This window comes from Equus asinus, chromosome 21 (assembly GCF_041296235.1).
Source record: "Equus asinus isolate D_3611 breed Donkey chromosome 21, EquAss-T2T_v2, whole genome shotgun sequence".
Lineage (NCBI taxonomy): Eukaryota > Metazoa > Chordata > Mammalia > Perissodactyla > Equidae > Equus > Equus asinus.
Window position 1 is genome coordinate 72,242,046 of NC_091810.1, and position 20,052 is coordinate 72,262,097.

A 20,052-nucleotide genomic window follows, 5' to 3' on the forward strand; every position below is an offset into this window, starting at 1 on the left:
CACAACCCAACGCACACGGGATCCTCCAGGACAACACAATCCAAACTAAGTTAAGCACATACCCAACAAATGTGAACAGACCACGATGAGGGAGAGAAAGCAAACACAAGAGACAGGAGGATTCACACCTGAAAGCTGGATAAAATGGAATTCTCTCAGAGAAGCTCTAAGTAATAATTTCTAAAATTATTCAAGTGGTAGAGAAGAGCTAGAATATAAAGCAAAAGATGAAATGAAAAACAGTTAGAGAACTAGAAAATAATTAAATATAATTATAAATGAAAAATGTAGTAGAGATATTGAAAATTCAATAGGTAAACTAAGTGGCAGATTTGACAATTTTGAAGAAGGAATTATTAATGTCCTGGAAGGTACACATGAGAAAATTACCAGAAAGCATTGCAAAGATATAAAAACAAGATAATTATAAAAGGTAAGTTAGAAGTGGAGTTTAGAATGATAAGACAATTTATATGATGACAGAATATCCAAAGTGAAATAGAGATAATGAAGAAAAAAAGTAACCAATAATTTTCTGAAATTGTTTAAAGAAAGGCATACATCTTTTGCAGATAATAATTACACATGATTCTAAGAAGAGCAATTGATACTGCTAAACATATTAAAAATCTAAAATTAAAATGAAGATACTGTCTTAAAAAAAACAGAAAAAGACAGGTTAACTAAAAATAAAAGTCAATTTGACTGACAGCTGAACTCTTATCAACTAGAAGTTACTGCAATATTATCTCAGAGCGGTAATGGGAAATAAATATTGTAAAATCCTATACCCAGCTAAATATTATGTAGTACTAAATACGAAATGAAGATAAGTAAACCCTGTTTTCCACTCATAGAACTCTACTGAAAGAAATTCCAAAGTTGTAGTTCAGTAAGAAGTAAATTGAATTTGTAACAAACAAGTTAGATGCAAGGAGCAATTAAGTTCAAATACATAGGTGAACATAATAATAAATCCAAATAAGTATAGTTGGTCCAAAATAACAAGAAAATATCCTTTTGGGCAGAGTGTTAAAAACAAGACGTGCTAAAATACTAGAAAACCATAAAAATGAAAATGGAAGGAGGAATATTAACTTTATTAACTTTATTAACGTTATTAACTTTAGACTTTGTGCCCAAGTATGCAAATAAATTAAATTAAAGTGCTAAAAAGCATTAAAATTAGTGAATTCTTTTATTACAAATGAGTCGGGGGAAAATGGATAAATTAAAATCTATGAATTCAATAAATTACCAGAAAAGGGGAGAATATGGAATGAAGCAATGGCAGCACAAAAATATATGGTAGAAATAAATCTAAATCAGTCAGAGTAAATATAAACATTAATTTTCTAGTTATGACAGAAATTACTGACAGAATTAGAAACAAAAAATAACAGAACTTTGATTTCTTTACAATAGATACAGCCAGAACATGAAACAAAAAATTTGAAAACAGAGCTGGAAAGACATATGCCAGAAATCTACTAACGAAAAGAACACATGTATAGTAATACTAGTAGAAGACAAAAGGGACTTAGAAAAAGTATTACCCAGAGTGAAGAGAGTTATTTCATTCTGAAAAAAGAAATAATTCACTGTCTTCCTATGTAATTCATTATATAATCCCAAACAGATGTGCATGTAACAGCATAGCCTAAAAATATTTAAAGTAAAAGTTCACAGAAGAAAAATGAGCTTCAGTTTTGTCTAATATATAATCCCGTAAGACAACAATACCTGGAAATATATAACAAAATATTAAACTATATTAAATCTGAGTGGGAGGTACACTGGTGTCTGTAATATTGCTCTTTGTGTTTTTTTATGTTTGAAATATTTTCTAATAACAATTTAAAAGTTTAAAGAGTGGCTTTTGCACCTTAGAAATTGGGAAATTATTGTTCTAATTAAGCCATTTGAACTAAGCTAGAATTTTGTGTATGTGTGTATACACACACATGTATAAATGCATGAATATTCAGTGAGTGTTTATTAAATGCCAACAATTTTCCAGCCATGAAGGCAGGCTAGGAGCTTGGGATGTAAAGATCAATGTCAAGATGATGGGCTAGCTTATGCTGCAGAAACAAGTAACCTCAAAAACTTTAGCAGTTTAGCACAAAGAATTAGTTCAAACTCATGCAAAATCCATTGCAAGTTCAGATGACTCTGCAGAGCTATTCTTCTCAGGCTGATGTGGGATGAGAAAGCCTCCACAATTTTTGGAACACCAACTTATGGTCTATGAGGAAGAGAAAATGAGAAGATAAAGCATCAGGCCAGTTCTTAAGTGTTCTCATTCTTGAATATTCACTCTCCCTTGTATTTTATTAACAAAAGTCAGATGGTCTGCTTAACCTCAAATAAGCAGTGAGATGACAGGAAGGCAAGAACTAGAAATATTTGTTTAGCTCTGCGTGCAAAAACACAATTTTCCTGCCATCATAGAACTAGCAGCTGAGTAGAATCTAGATCAACATTTCTTCACCTCAGCGTTATTAATGATTTGGAGTGGATAGCTCTTTGTTGTGGGGAACGATACTACGCATTGTAGAGTGTTTGGAGGCACCCCTGCCTCTACCCACTAAATGCCAGGGGCATCTCCCAATTGTGGCAACCCCAACTATCTCCAGACATTGCCATGTCCCTTAAGGGAAAAATTGTTCCTAGTTGAGAAGCACTGGTCTAAAAAAATTGTTCTTAACTATTTTATAGAATAGATTATAAATCTATGAGATTCTATAATAAGAAGTAGTAAGCGCCGAGAATATGAATGTTTATCTCCAAATTTATATTGATTCATCCATGACCTTCACAAAGTCCTTCTTAACAATATGAGAAACTCTCTCTATCTTTTTGGTTTGCTCCAAAAGGGGTGACAATCATACACTCCTATAGAATGTCCATTGTTTCCCTGTGACACTGAAAAAAGATGCCTTTTAGTAGGAATGTGAGCATGTCAATCAAGCTACCAGCCGAACGTGCAGGCTTGCAGTGTTTCTCTAGAACTCTGCGTGGTGATTCAAACATCAAAAACGTAAGCGTGAATTCAAGCCAGTCTTCATAGGGATGCCAGAAGTTGGAGATCAAAAGTCAGAGATGCAATGCTGAAAGAACATACTAAGACAGTGACAACAAGGGAAAGACCAAGAACCAAGAGCCAACGGTTTTTGTAATAGAGCAGTTGTTGCTGGATATAAACAAGAAGCGGTGATTCTTGTATGCACGCATAGATGAATGGTCACAGCTCAAATTTCTGGGCTGAGAGGTGTAAGTCCAAGGGTGCCCAACTGGATAAATGGACAGGAATGGGACTGTGAATCACTAACTGCTAAATTGATAAACCAGAGGACTAGAAATGATTCCAGTGAGCAGTGGGGCTGCCTAAGGAGGGTGGAGGTAAAATTCCTCAACATTATTGCCATGGAGAGAGAAAAGAGATAGTCAGTTGAAAGTTGTGACAAGCCTAGATGTTTTCTTTCAAGTTTCCTTAGCTGTTAATGATAAGAAAGGGTTTGCACCCTTACATGATGCATTAGGGAGCATAAGGAAATAAAAATTATCACGCAATGTATGTGTTTTCAATCTATTTAGCTATTATCAACATTTATATGCTAATTCATGCTGTAATAAATTGACAAATTGGTGCTATAAAACGAATCCACTGGCATCTTGTTTAATGCTTGACACTAAACGTATTTGCTTTCAATTGAGTCCTGTAATTAATAAGGAAGTGACTCTTTAGTATTTTACTGTATAAATTATTTGCTTAGCGGTCAGGCCTGGTGGCATAGCAACCAAGTTCATGCGTTCCACCTCAGTGGCCCCGGTTTCACTGGTTCAGATCCTGACGTGGAACTACACACCGCTTATCAAGCCATGCTGTGGTGGCATCCCACATACAAATTAGAAGAAGAAGGGCACAGATGTTAGCTCACGGCCAATCTTCCTCAGCAAAAACAGAAGGATTGGAGGCTGATGTTAGCCTAGGGCTAATCTTCCTCAAAAACAAACAAACAAAAAATTATTTGCATAGGTAAATAGCAAATAGATCCATCCTATGGCACAGTGATGTTTAATTTAAAAAAGGGAATGCTATAGTCCTATATGCTCATTATAAGCAATTCAAACAATAAAAACATACATAAAGAATGAAAAGTCTCTCTTCTTCTGCCCCAGTCCACTCCCCAAAACTTTGTAAGAGTCACTTTAACCTGTAAACAGTTTTCAGATTAATTTGTAGTCTTCACTTTTACGATATTTTAAAAAATGTGTGTGAAACCTGTTTCCAAAGTGTTACTTTTTGTCACTCATTTATTAATTTCAGTTTTTATTGTATTATGCACTTTTGTTTTGGGAATATTTACATAGAAATTCCATTATTAACAAACACACTAAGTTAATCACAATCTTTAGCAGTTTCATTTGCTCATTCTTATTTCTTATGTATCGTGTCTTCATTTTCCCTTTAATTCGTTTTCCATTTGCACACACATATCATCACATTCCTTTTTTTTTTTTAAAGATTTTATTTTTTTCCTTTTTCTCCCCAAAGCCACCCGGTACATAGTTGTATATTCTTCGTTGTGGGTCCTTCTAGTTGTGGCATGTGGGACGCTGCCTTAGCGTGGCTCAATGAGTGGTGCCATGTCTGTGCCCAGGATTCGAACCAAGGAAACACTGGGCCACCTGCAGCGGAACGCACGAACTTAACCACTCAGCCACGGGGCCAACCCCTCATCACATTCCTTGTTTAAAGTTCCATGCGTGGTAATTTTTCTGAGTATTTATATATAAAAATTTCTCTGTTTTGACTATTTTGGAGGGTGGGTGCACATTTCAGGTTCAAAATTGTCTTAACACGTTTTACATATTGTTACACTGGTATTTTGTATTTTCTTCTGTTTTGTTTTTGTTTTATTAGCATTCCTTGTTACAAATGAGTTTGGTTCACATTTCTTCATAGGTATTGTCGTTCTTCTCTCTGGCAGCTTGAAGGATTGTTGTTTTTATCCTTGGAGATTTTTCACTGTCTAGGAGTGTAGGGCTTGAGGATGTCCTGATACTTCTGTGTTCTGTGTTCTGGGAAAATTCCTTCCCTTGCTTTAAACTTCTAATAAACTGATTTAATCTTTTGCCATTGGACAATTCTCTACTTCTGTTGAATTTCCTTCTTTCTTTCTTTCCTTTCCCTCTATTCTTTCTTTTCCTTTGTTCTCTCTTTCTTTTTAAATATTTTAGCAGCCATGCTTCTAATATCTTAGGTAAACTAGGTTATTTGGTTTTGTTTTTTAAATAACAGGACCTTCTGGTTTTAGTTATGTGATACTTCTTGAAACTCTTTGAAGATTCATTTATTTATACATTTGTTTTTCTCAAATATTTCTGCTCATTCCTAATTTAGCTCTGTTTCTTGGGGTTACTCCTTGTTTTTGCAGTCTTTCCTCCCAATGATTGTCAACAAACATTTGGTGATTTGGGCAGTTTGTTTATATATGTAAACGTGGGTCTTGATTGACCAAACTGTTGATGGAGGGTCTTAACTCAGTACTTTTGAAGATCTGTGTGATTACTTAGATGATGCTTCGGGGAACTGCAGTCCCGTTGGCTTATTTTCCTGTGACTGTGGAATAGAATACTTGTGCTCTAAGAATGGGGTCTCCTCTGCCAGCGTGGGATCCAGATGCTCCCTGACGTATGACCCTGCTTCCTCCTCCAGCCCTCTCACCCACTTTGTGTCTCCTAGAGGGCCGCCCACCTTATTTAGCAAGATGTACTTAAAGCTCTGACCTGGCTGGACCTTCTCAGCTAATCAGCTCCTTAATTAAGTTTTCCACCTGTCAACCCACTGACTGATTTTGCTTCCAACCTGCTATCAAAGCTCTACTGAGAAAATTCACTTTTTTCCAATTATTTTGGGGAGGTCCCAACCCAAATATCAAACACTTTAAAGTGTTCCCACGTCAACCATAAATGCAAATATTTTGCACTACAAAAAAAAATATTAATTAAGAAACAAATCATTTGGCCTAAAGTAACTAACTTAATACGATTGGCTCTGTTTTCTCAGTAATTATCATCATACTTGGGAATTCTTGCAAAGTGAGAATATCTAACTTCATTAACAAACGTAATAGAATTTTTATGTATGCTATGTATACCAGTTAAGACAATTATTAGAATTTTAAGCTCAGAGGACGTTTAAGCAAGTGTCTTTTTTTTCATTTGAAGTCTATCCTTTTTGTATGTGAAGCCAATATATTTTTGCAATATTGAAACATATTTGTAGATCTTAAGCACTGACCCTCTCTTTAACCTGTGCAGATCGCACATCTCTTAGATCTTTTGGGTTTTATCTTCCATTTGAGCTTATCTACATTTTTGGATAATTCCATTAATTTGCATAAATTTCTCAAATTTTTATTCTGTTAATGCTCCTCCTCTACTTTCCAGTGTCAGTATTGATTTATTTTCAATTGTACATTTCTTCTATAATTCTATTGGGATTTGAGGAGATAGGAAAACTAGACACTGGTGTTGAGTAGCTATCTTTGACCAGGAGCCTACAATCACTCTTGATTGAGAAACTCTCAATTTTACTATGTACCTTTTTAATAAATATCATCTATTGCCAGTACTTAAATTTAAACAGAAACTGATTCCCAGTTCCTAAAAATTCCATGTTTGGCGGCTCATGGAGAATGTTCTTAAGCCTGTACTCCTGTACTGTAACATAGTTGGGTGGGCACCCCTGGAGGAGCCAGAATGTATTCAAAGACCAGAACAAGTCATTGTATTTTCTTGTTGAGTGAGAGTAAAAGTGAAGCCAGCTCTGGAAAGTGTATAGCAAGCTGTCATGTCACATCAATATTCCCATCTTATGGTAATTATTTTAAATACTTATTTCAATGTAAATCTGCTCTCCTCATTAGACTACAATTTGAGGTCATAATTTATTCATCTTTATAATACCCAACTATGGGACATTTTCTGGAGCACATGCATTTTCTGGAAGAATGAGAGAGAGAGAGAGAGAGACTTTAGGAGCAATGTTTTACAACTGCAAATGCAAATAAAGTACTTTAGTTTTTAGTATTAAGACACATTTGTGGAATATATTTAGTGTGTTATCTCCTTATGATTGACCAAACATTTGATAATTGTTAATGAAACCAGTAGTTTGGATAATTGTTAATGAAACCAGTAGTACATTTCAATCTTAGCTTATGAATGTAAAGACTGTAGGACAATCATTCTTAGGATGTCAAGAAGGAGATGTGTCATATACCCTTTCAAGAATCTGGTGTTGAAAACAAGGCGCTTATCCCCAGAAAAATGAAAAACAAATTCTGCCAATAATTTCAGAAGGGCAGTGGGCTCTCTGGAGTCTATCTATGGATTCCAAGTCAGGAGTTTTTGTAGAAAGTTAATATAATTCTCCATTTGATAATATCATGCACAAGTACTAATTATTTTACGTGTATCTTGAGCCACAATATTTGAAAGAAATAAAAGAAAAAAGAAAGAGACAGAGAAGGAAGAGAGCTGCAATGTGCTCAGGTCCTTAAAAAACAAGTTTAATTTGTGCTGCTACATACAAGGAGTATTATAGTAGCATAATCAGTCTTTACACTTGGAATTTCAGCTCTGCAACTCACCAAAAGTGTGATCTTAGGTAAATTACTGTGTTACTATGTATCTTAACTACTCTCTCCTTAAAATGGAATAAGAATTTCCAATCTTCTTCAAAGGATTGATGTAAATATTAAATGATCATTTTACAAATTATAGACTGTGTTATTACATCATTAGATGTTTACAAGCATACTTATTAATGTAATCCCTTTTCTAATTTACTATTAATTAGACTCCAGAATTTTCCTCTGATCATCCACAAGTTTATGCATCAAAATTGAAAAGTTCCTAAAGAAAATAAAACTATATTATTATGTGTTTCACTTCTCTATGTATTCATTAAATTCCATGATAGTAAGAGTTGTTCTTTTCTTGCCCTGAGCTGAATCTGCCAAGCTCATCGCTATGAAGAAATGACGTCAAGTGAGTAGTAACCCAGTATTGAGTTCATTCTCAGGCAGTGTGCTTATTTTTTTAATGATAGGTATATTTGGGAACAGATGATAAAGCTCTGATGAAATATGACGTGACTGTTTTTTCTAAGAATAAGTATACTGTTCTTCAATATTTTAGATGCTTTAAAATAGCCATCCAGCTACATTTTGAATTTATTTCCACAAAAAGATTTCTTATTGGGCACTTTTTTGCTTACATATACTTATTTCAGAAACTGCAATTATATGCAAAAATAAATCAAGCTCTACGTAATTATTTATTGTGCTTCTGAGAATAATGTAAGAATTATTCATTAACAATACTTGTAGAAATCCATGTATCATGTCTTCAATGAGTTATGTTATTAATGAAACCCTTTCAGTTATGATCTGTTGAAATATTCTGTCCAGGATTCTATCATGTACGTTTAGCTCTGAACGGATGATATTCCCATTGGGGGTTGGTGGTAGGGGGACAGGAGAAGGGAAGGAAAGAAAAAAAAATCAGACAAGATTTATTGAAATAGCTCTCCTTACATTATTTTCCCTATTTAAAATGTAAACAGCATTTGTCAAAATAATTATTCATGCAGAAGTACAGAAATTGTTAAATTCTTAGGAGGAGATAGTGATATACTTGAAAAAAAGTCCAGCTGGTTTTCTTCTGCTTGTAGGTTGAGGGTGGAATCCAGTTTGGGCCTGAAATGTTTTTCCAGTGTTCAGTCTATGGGAGCCTGGTGTCCATCTAGAGCCAATCAGAGAGTCTGATGTTGTGGATTTCTAGGCTTGAAATGTAGTTATCCCAAGTATATTGCATGGGACTCCCCATTCCTAGCCTGGATAGGATGCAGGTTTGAGCCTAAACAGAGCAAACTCAATAGATATCTCTCACCCACCATCACCCTCAATAAACTAAGGGCTGGTTTATAGGTGAACTGGTATTGGGAGTAAATAATCATTCCTAGAGCTAATATTTCTTTCCTTGCCGAGGCAAATGGTTCTGTTTGTAAATTACACGTGTAGAACTCGTGTGAATTTTGCTCTGCCCCAAAGTTAATTTCCTAAATATCTGAGTCTTGTGACATAGGCTGATAAGGTATTTATGGCAACAGCTGCTAATGTGGCTCTTGATCTTTCCACCTTTTATTATTCTGCCTTCCAAATTCATCGTGTTTTTTCATACAAGCTGCTTTTTAAAATAAATAACATGTTTTATTAATTGTAAACGTCTAGTCTTGGAGTCTTTTAGAGTTTTGTTGTTGTTATTTTGTTTTCCCGCAATAGGCTACTAAGGGGAAATACAGTCAGGCAGATTATTAGCCTAATTGTAGGACTTTGTAGTTCCTGAGGGAATATTTTCATCGATTTTCCTTTTTATCTCCATTCTAGTATTTCTATTCTTACTATTATTTCTACTTCTATCCTGTTCCTTTTTCATTTCTCTTTTATTTTGTTTTGTAGTATTTTGGTATTACGTGATTTATAAAACTATATACTCGATATAATAAAAATCTATATACCCATAGCCAAACTTAAGAAATAGAACATGACACTGCTCTTGATGACCCCTGAACACCACTTTAACATTCCCTGACTCTTCTTCAACCAGAAGTTACTACTATCCATATTTTGGTATTTAAAAATTTCATATTTTAGTATTTAGTTTACATATTTTAACCTTTATAAAAATTGTATATTTGACATAACCTTCTACAACTTAACTTCTCATTGAATTTATTTTTTTAAAGATTCGTTTATATTGTATAATGCTCCATAGGATGGATAAAGCAAAATGTATTTGTTCATTCTCCTGTTGATGGATATGGATATTATTTACAGTTTTTTCCTATTCCAAACATTACTGGACAACATTTTCATTTGTATTTTAATAGATTGTACACCTAAGAATAGGATTATTGGAGATTGCTTAGTTTCGGGTATATTGGTTGTTTTTTTGTCTTTTTTTTTTTTCTTTTTGCAGGCAAAGATTTGCCCTGAGCTAACATCTCTTGCTAATCTTCTTCTTTGTTTTCCTTTTCCTTCCCAAGGTCCCGTGCATGGTTGTACATCCTATTCTAGGTCCTTCTAGTTCTTCTATGTGAGCCACTGCCACAGCGTGGCAACTGACAGATGGGTGGTGTGGTTCTGTGACAGGGAAAGGAATCGGATCACCAAAGCGGGGAGAGCTCCGAACCTTAACCACTACACCATCAGAGCTGGCTCCTATGTTGTCTTTTTAAAAGAACTAGATATTACAAAGTGCTCTTCAAAGTGGTTTGACCAAGTTGCCCTCCTATTCTTAGTGTATGAGAAATCCATTCTTCCACATATTTCTCAACACTAAGATTTGTGTAATTTTGCGGGTTTTTGATTTCTTTAATTCCTGTTCTTTCTCATTTATTTCCTTCCTTCCAACTTCTTTTGACTTTTTCTGTTTTTAATTTTGTTTTCCTATGTTAGGCATGTCTCTCACTAATTTTCAGACTTTCTTCTTTTCTAATATAAGAATTAAAGTTTACACTTTGATTGTTCTCACTGATTTAGCTAATTATTACTTGTCTTGATTTGCAGTACTTTTATAATTATTTGGCTTTAAGCATTTCCTGATTTTGATTCTTGTTACTCAAAGTGTGTATAAAAATTTGCACACAGCTTTAGTTTTTCGTTGCATTTTTAGTTATGTTGTTCTGGCTTTCCAACATGATTGCATTATGGTTAGAAAAATGAAATCTATATGAATGTGATTATATCTGTTGAGCTTTGCCTTACTTTCTAGAAAGTATATTCCCCAAAACCCAGGCCAATAAAAGCAAGTGTCCTTGTCATCTCCCTTTGCTGAAAGGTGGATATTTTTCCAGTCTGCTCTATTTCGAAAGGGTAGCTATCACTCTGAAGGTGTAAACTCATGAGGAGTCTTGGTTCCAACGCCCATTCGAATAAAGATGGGGTTTTAAAAATAAATAATGATAGGACAACAGAATAATCACTTTTAAAAAATAAAATTGGGCCCTACATTTCACCAAACACCAGAATAAAGTCCAAATACATCAAAGATCCAAATGTAAAGAGATAAACCATACAACGACTAGAAGAAAAGATGGCTCAGTTCCTATATATTCTGGATATGGGAAAGCTAAACAAGACTCAAAATTCGATATATAAAGAAAAGATTGATAAATTTGATCCCATAAAAATTATGAAAAGAGGGGCTATCCCAGTGGCGTAGTGGTTAAATTCATGCGCTCTGCTTTGGCGGCCTAGGTTCACAGGTTCAGATCCCAGGTGTGGACATAGCACCACTCATCAAGCCACACTGTGGCTGCATCCCACATAAAATAGAGGAAGATTGGCAGAGATGTTAGCTCGGGGCAATCTTCCTCAAGCAAAAAACAGGAAGATTGGCAACAGATGTTAGCTGGGCCAATTTTCCTCACATGCACACACAAACGTAATAAAAAAGAAAACCTGTGTGTGAACAAAAAGAAAAATCCATAAACAATAAGTAAAATAGATGACAAACTAGGAGAAAATATCATTGATAGATAGATACGGATATCTATCTATGTATATATCTATCTATGTATATATCACAGAGAAAGGATGAATATTCCCAATATATAAATTCCTAAAAATCAAGAAAGTTTCTGAAAACCTAATAGAAAAGTAGGCAGAATACATGGATAGTTCAGGTTAAACATATACAAATGATGACTATTAAATTTTACTCATAAGTTTTAAAATATAAACTAAAACTACACTAAACTATTATTTTTCACCTATCAGATTGTCAAGAATTCCAAATCTAGGAAGTACAGTCTATTGATGAAAATTTGAAGAAATATTTACTCTCATACATTGCTGATGGGCATACACAATCTCTCTGGGGAAGAGTTCTCAATATTTATCAAAACTACAAAAGCCTTTCCCATTGAGCCAGCAATGAATGCCATTTACAGCCACATCCACTGAGGATAACCCCCGACATCTACCAAACAATTTATAACAATGTAATTCATATAGCATCATTTGTGATGGCAAGATTTTGAAAACAACCTAAATAAATATCCATAAAAGCTTGATTTGAATAAACTATGGTAGACCTACACAAAAGACTGTTATTCAAATGTTAACAAGAATGATGAAGACCTCTATGAATTTCTATGGAACGATTTCAAGAATACATTGTTGAGTGAAAAACAATCAAGATGTGGTACAGTATTGGTTATTTTGCATAAAGAGACTTAGGAAATATAAACAAAAAACTAAGGACAATGGCTATTAATAGGAGGAGGTGAGACAGGATAGAAGGGATATGAATAAGGTTGAAACTTCTCTGACTATACCTTTTGACGTAGTGTTTTTCTTGAACCGTGTAAACAATTTAGCTTTTCAAAAATATTAATAAATGAAGATTTAAAAACACTAAAATTGAATCTAACTGTGTCATACTGACAATGTAAACAACTTCACGCTTCACCTAGGCCCACGATCTTGATGTCTACCTTCATCACTATTAAAACCCAAACCTTGCTGTTTTAACCATCTTTGTGTTAGCTTTGCATGTTTCTACTTACCACTCTTTTTTTCCCCTTGATTTTCCTCTTTGATTTTGGTAGTATTAACTTACAAGCTCATTTATATACTTCAAAGGATGGTTATTACATTTTATCCAATACTTTTACGTTTTTATAAAGGAGAAGTTTTTCAGCAAATCTAGTTTACTGTATTGCTAAAAATAAACGACATTCTGTCTAGATGTCTCTTCTACGTTCCTTTTCTTTCTCTTTCTTCTCACTTGTTTCCTTTCTATAATTAACTCTTTTTTATAACTCATGTTGATACTTTCTTTCTCATTTTCCATCAGAGATTCAACTTCTTTTCTCTCACATCTATCCCTATTTTCCATTTGTTACTATAATCAAAAAGAGATAATTATCCAAAGTCCTTTGTATATAGACATGAAAAATCATGCAAAAAAGTCATCTCTGAAAACACCTGTATTTTCCTAAAGTTACAAATTTGAAATAGTGTCAATAATATTTTCAACTTTACAAGTGTTTCATTAATTAAACAATATATAGAAACACGACTCAGAGTATCTTTTGACTAAGAAACCCCCAACCCATTTGCAGTTGACTCTTTTGCACTGGATATTAACAAAGACGATATTTTGTCTTATCATGGAGGCACTAGTTAACTCCCTTTCCTACCTTTTCTCAAAAAGTTAAGCCAGACATAAATTTATCTAAAATGTATTCATTTTGCCTCTACTTAAAAAAAAAGACTGTATTTAAAGATTAAAGAATGCTCCAAGCCCAGACCATCATGTGGAGTTGGAACCAGAGATGTGTCTCTTGGGCTGTATCAAATACGTAAAAATGCCATTCTTTTCCTTTATATTTACAGCCAAAGCTCAAAAACGCACACTCAAGAGGGGGGAGAATTTTTTTCAACTTTAAACACCCGTGAATAGTCATTAGAGATAGAGATAGACCCCAAAATAATGGCCTTTCGGGTATTTCTGCTTCTGCTTTTAAATACTGTACAGCTCATTCCCATTGCTACAAATGCCTATTGGAACAAAAGGCAAGAACATTTTCAGTAAAATAGTAGCACTTTGATATTTCACATGTAGCATTCTAAAAAATGTTTAACGGCTCCTTCCTTCATTATGCTAAAGTTTCCGAGGGGAGCTTATAGAGGACCATTTCTTAAGTGGGTGGGGAGCAGGGAATGGAAGGGGGTGACTGTTAACTTGCAATTACTGAAACTCACATTTTCTGAGAAGAATCCATCATTTGCAAAGCTTAAACAATTAGTTTAATGAGTGAGCACTCCCTGACACACATTTACTTCCCAAAGATGTTTTTAGCACATATTAGCACAGCTTTGCACTTTCGTTGATTTGTTCAGAATTAATCTTAACGTGAATTTATAAAAAGTCACTCTCGTCCAGAAATATTCCTTTTGTCTTGGAAGACATAATTTTCTTTACCAAGAATAGAAAACCCTCTAAAAATTTTAAATGTCATCTTAACCTTAGTTGTAAGAGTGTCTATTCCATGGAAGAGTACAGAGGATCTGCAGATTTGTATATATTTCTATCTGGAAAAAAAAATGATGAATTCATTGTTTCTCTATCTCTTGTATTTTTGTTTGAGAAAAATAATGATGAATTCCTTGCTTCTCTGTCTCAGTAATTAACCAAGACTTTAATTCTGCCATCACTGTCCGTGAATAGCAATAGAGTTTGCTGCCAAGCAACTCAGCTAAATTTCGGTTTCTTGAAAGCTTAAACCAATGTTATCTAAAGTTCATCTCTTAATAAGAGCATCAGAGGAGTAGCTTTTTTTTTTTCCAGTGAGGAAGATTAGTCATGAGCTAACATCTGCCACCAATCCTCCTCTTTTTGCTGAGGAAGATTGGCCCTGAGCTAACATCTGTGCCCATCTTCCTCTATTTTATATATGGGACGCCTGCCACAGCAGGGCTTCATAAGCAGTGCCTAGGTTCGCACCTGGGATCTGAACCTGTGAACCACAGGCTGCCAAAGCAGAGTGCACGAACTTAACCACAACACCACCAGGGCAGGCCCAGAATAGCATTTTTAAACTGTGATCATTGTTAATCCAAAGATTGTCTTTAATTGTGACTCCACCTGCAGAAGTAACAGTATAAATGGGAGCAGGGGTAGGGAGAGAGAGAGCGAATACAACTACAGAAGGCAAAAGGAAAGAAATGAAAAATAATATGATGTTCTTGACAACATGTAACATTTAAAACATCACAACAAAATGGTTCAAGTTTCTTTGGACTTATAATAGACCCTAAAGATCAGTGAAAATGACTGATGTGCTAGATATCTTAACTATTTCATTTCCAAACTTGTTGTTCAATTAGTTTCCATATGCATGAGCATGTTTCGTGTGTTAGCATTCTTTTCTCTTTTATTTTTATTGAGATATAATTGATACACAGCACTTTATGAGTTTAAGGTGTACAGCATAATGACTTGACTTAATTTGTTGCTGTTGTTTGGGAGGGGTGTAATTAGAAAGAAAAATTAGAAAGAAAAATAACTCAAATCTTTATTTTTACCACCTCGAAGAGAAATATAACATTTTTTCAATTATGAATGTTGATGACAAACCAGTTCTATTGGTAATTCCTGTGACTTTGTCACCAATAGACATAATAGATATCTGTTGTTGCAGATGTCTTGACCTATTGTTTATACTTATCACCACCTTGAACTAACAATCATTATTAGACTGCCAAGAAATCTGCTATTTAATGTGTTAATAAACAAGAACATACATGACCATATCACATTTTAAAAATATTTTGATGATATTTTAGTATAATTAGCTTGCTTTGTAATTATTTGTATTTTAATATTTTATTTTAAATTATCATTATTAGAAGTGCATAGGCTTAAGTAGACTGCCAGTGTGGTTCATTGCGTGCATTCTCACACACACTATCTGAAGAGTTCTTGCATTGATTTATACAATTATATTAAAGCAGAAATTCCCTTTTGCTATGCATACTCCTTGAAAAAGAGTTTATTTTGCAATACATGCCCCTTGAAGAGAAATGTAGAATAAGAATGACATAGAATTGGTTCCCTGGGTTCAGCTTTTTAGAAGGCCTTGCCATACCTCTTAAATCCTGTTTGCTGTTAAAAAAAAAATACTCATTTTGAGTTTTATTTTAGCAGTGTAAAAGTCCAGCCATACACATCAGTCAGGCTCACTGAGCTGCAGCCTTTGCCTTGCGGTTTTGTTGTTTTTATCAATAAAAAGCCAAGAGCATTACACTGCATTCAAATGCCACATAGGAAAGACATTTTCTAAGGGTTTCACTGACAAACAATTTCTATGAAGTTAGCTTGATATCTTAACTATTGTTGCTCCCATCTGAAAGGACACCTAAGACAAAATAAAGTTGTTTTTCCTTCTTCCTGTCATATCTGAAGTTAACATGGACAAGTTTTAATGCAATCTAAGCATATAAAATGAGAATATTTAATATTGCCTATTTGATTTTGATACTTTGTGAGTACATTTCTTCAAAATGAAGAGAAAAAATTGGCCATCACCAACATCCTTGGACTTCCCGTCTTCTATCAATAGTCTCATCAAATTCCTTAACTTCGTTGTATTATTGGGAGGCAGAAGCAGGATCTATGGAGTCAGCCTGACTAACATTCAAATAAGATTCTGTCATTACTTTTTGACCTTGATCCTGTTAACTAATATATCTAACACAATGTTCTTGTTTATTAAGTGAAAATAATAGCTATATCTCATGACTGCTTAAGAATTAAATGAAATTACATATATGTGTATGTGTATATGCATATATGTATCTATCTATCTATCTATATACAGTACCTTGCAAAGAGACTGTCATATGGTAAGTGTACAAAGTAAGTGTAAGATAAAGAGCAGACTTTACTATTATGATTCCTAATCTTTAACTCCAACCTAGTCCTCGCTTAGAAGCTGGAGTTCTGCATTTCCAACCACCCACTGAACAGAAAAATGAGAAAGTCTTAGTGGCACTCAAACAAAATAAGTCTAACACCGAACTGTTTTTCTCTCAAAAGCAGCTCTCCTACTTCCCCATTTATGGTAAGGACATGGGCATTTTGACAGGGTTTTCAGGTTTGCAGGTTGGGAATAGTCTTCATTCATCTGTTTCCCTTCGTGAAGTAACTAATTAGTTGATGAAAGTCGTTGAAGTAAAAACATTGTGTAGTCTATATGTATGTACTAACCTAACAAATGCCAAAGCTAACCAGCTGAAGATGACTTGGAACACACCTCCAATCAAAGTCGGGTTTATTTCACTTGCTGCAGCAAGAGAAAACCAGGAAAAGATCCTGGAAGAGTCTCGGCAACAGGATGTGTGGAGGCTTTTCGTATAGGTTTGGGCTTGTGCTGAATGATTCTTAGGAGGATCTGGGAAAGCAGCAACCAACTCCAGATTGGGTCCATCAAGGCGTGGGGCAGCCCAGCAGTTGGGTACCTCACTATCGAGTAACCTCATGGAGGAGATGAGATGAATGAAATGGGGCTGCATTGGGCATTGGTAAAAGGTAGAAATTACCTCAAAAGGAGGTAGTATTAGTCATTTTGCTGCTGTGATATGACTCTGGGAGAAACATTGAAACATTGTGTGTGTGGCCTTATCAATGTCTCATTGGAAACATTGCTTTTGTTTTGATAGGAGCATCGTATTCTGATGACAGTAAGATTGATTTTTACTTCCTCACAGTACAGTTCTTTTAGAACAAGGTCATTCCATTACATGTCTGCATTCATTTATAAAAGTATTCCATAGCACCTAGTCAAGTACATTATTGATTAATGGTGATCAAGTCTATAGTCAAACAGTGAAAAATTGATTTAAATCCAGAGTCAATGTTTTTGTGGGAAGTGCTAATCAAATTGTTTGAGAGACTTTTCATTGTGTGTTGGGTCTTGGGGATCCAACAAATCATAAGATCATGTATTCTCCAGTAGCTCATAATCTAGAAGAGACCAGAGAGAGGTAAACAATAATTTCACTACAATGGAATAAATGATAACGTAACGGCATGTGCACAGATCAGAGAAGGTAACAAATTTTATCTAGACAAGTTGGGAAAACTTCCAAAACATTGTAACAATTAAATTGGGACTTGGATTTGTATAAAGTTCTTTTAAGGGAAATGCAAAGATGGAATGCAAGGAGAAGGCTGAGGGATAGATAGATATGAAGGTTAAAGTATTGTCAACATGTTTTGTTTTCAGTCAGTAATGCTTTTCTCTATAAGTACCCCAGTAGAAATAAAGATACAAATTAAATGAATAGCAGACAAATTTTTATCTGGCAGATGGATAAGAAACTTTTAGAAAAGATATATTGATAATATTCAGGATTGGCAAGGAGGCAGGAAAATGAGCAAGCTCAAAAGTTGCTAAAGGGAGAACAAATTGCTATAACATTCCTGGTGGGTGATTCATCAATTTGCATTAAGAGTTTTAGAAAGATTCAAATCCTTTGGCTTGGTGACGCCACTACTTGGAATTTATACTAAGAAACTTATCAGCTATATATACAAAGACTTTTAGACGATTTTTACTGCAAATAATACAATAGCTAAGGGACTAGAAACAACCTACATATTCGACAGGACAGAAAAGGGTAAATAAATTGTGGTACAGTCATAGACTAAGACACTTTGCAACCATTAGAAAACATGCTTGTGAAGAACATTTAATGACATGGCAACATTCTCATAATATTACAGAGATTGCAGTAGAGTATAATAACATGCACTTTAGCCTCAGAGAGACCTGAGTTCTTGTCATATCTTCATCACTAATTATCATCACTAATTATAGCCTGGAAGAACTTGCTTAAGTTATCTGAGTCTCAACCTGTTCACCAATAAAATGAGTAAATAATAGTACTTGCTCCAGAGGGTTGCTGAGGGCTGATTGGATGACATGTAAAGAGTTTAGTGCCTGGCACTATAGTGAGGCTGAATAACCGATAGCTATGATGGATGATGATGAGATAATCTCAAGCTACTATTTTTCTTGTGTCTCATAGAAATGGTTCTTCTACACCTCCTGCTGCTGTCAGCTGTTCTTTGTACGTCTTGTATCTTGTTTAACATGAACTTGTTTGAGTAATAGCCCAAGTGTACCCTTATGTTTTGCATGCAGAGTAAATAGTAAAGGCTGTCAAATGCCCACAGCTATTAGATACCTTCTAGGAGTTTCTCTTTGACTTTTACTGAATATCTACCTTTTGTAAAATTAGGTATCATGTTATCTAGTAGGCAATATTGTGGCACTTCTGGGTTGGAGTGGAAGTAAAAATAATAGCAAATAACCTATATGATACTGAGTACCAGGCATGAGACATTTATATATAGGTTAACTCATTTAATTCTCACAGCCACTACGTGAGGCAGGTCTGTTCTTATGCTCATTCCACAGATGAGCATACTAGAGAGATTAGTTAATTTGCCCAATATCACAGAGGTAATTAGTGGACAAGCCAGAATTTAAGCCCATGAGGTCTGAGCGTGGGGTCCCTAACTCATTGACGCACTAAACTGCCTTCTAGAGAGACTGGACTGTAAAATCCATGCAGGCAGACACTATGTCAGACTGGTAGACCATTGTAACTGCACTTCCTACTATGATTGATATGAAGTAGCAACTCAATAGATCTTGCTCAAAGCATGACTTACTGACCCAAAAGTGAAGAGGATGGACATTCCATGTTTCAAATGCAGTCTGAGTCTGTTGCATGCGGCAGTCCTAATCATCATCCTGCAGCTGCCTTCTACCTCCTGGCAGCTCAGGTCAAGTACCTACTGTGGAGGCTGCACCATCACACGGTTCTTCATCTTATTAGCTGTCATGCTAGAGCATTCTTGTTTGTGGTGGAAAAGTTATTTGCCAGCTATTTGGCCAATTGTTTCTAAATCATGGAAACAATCAACCTAAAATAGTACGATGACTTCAAATTATTTTTCTTATTTTAGCTGTGTAAATGCTACAGTTTTATTTCCCCTTTCCCCAAATGTTTGCTAGCAAAACAAGTGTGTTTTTTGTCGCACTTTATACATAGAAAATTCACAGCTTGGTGGTGGCATGCGGCTACAGATCTCAAAGCTGATAACGTGATTTTGGCTCTTGTTTTCACTTTGCTTGACTGAATAGTTTATTATAACTACAATTTTAAAATTCCTTAGAAACACGAAACAGTCTTTGCCAGGAGTGCAACTGTTTTCCATCTAAAATGCCAGCATTTCAGTGTGTCTTGCAACATTTTAATTAGTTTGCTTATGGAACCAAACACATGCATAAAACACTGAAGGCAAAGGAGAGTCTCCCTCACCATAATTACTTTTTTGCAAAGGATTACTTACATTTTCGTAATTATTCAAGTGTTTTTGTACAGGGAATTT

At 34.9% G+C, this 20,052-nt stretch overlaps 1 protein-coding gene across 1 annotated transcript in view; it reads left to right on the forward strand.

Annotated features, from left to right (window-relative positions):
* ZNF385D (zinc finger protein 385D) overlaps positions 1 to 20,052 on the forward strand; it is an 806,057-nt gene that overhangs the window by 304,844 nt on the left and 481,161 nt on the right. The gene's annotated exons all lie outside the window — the stretch shown is intronic.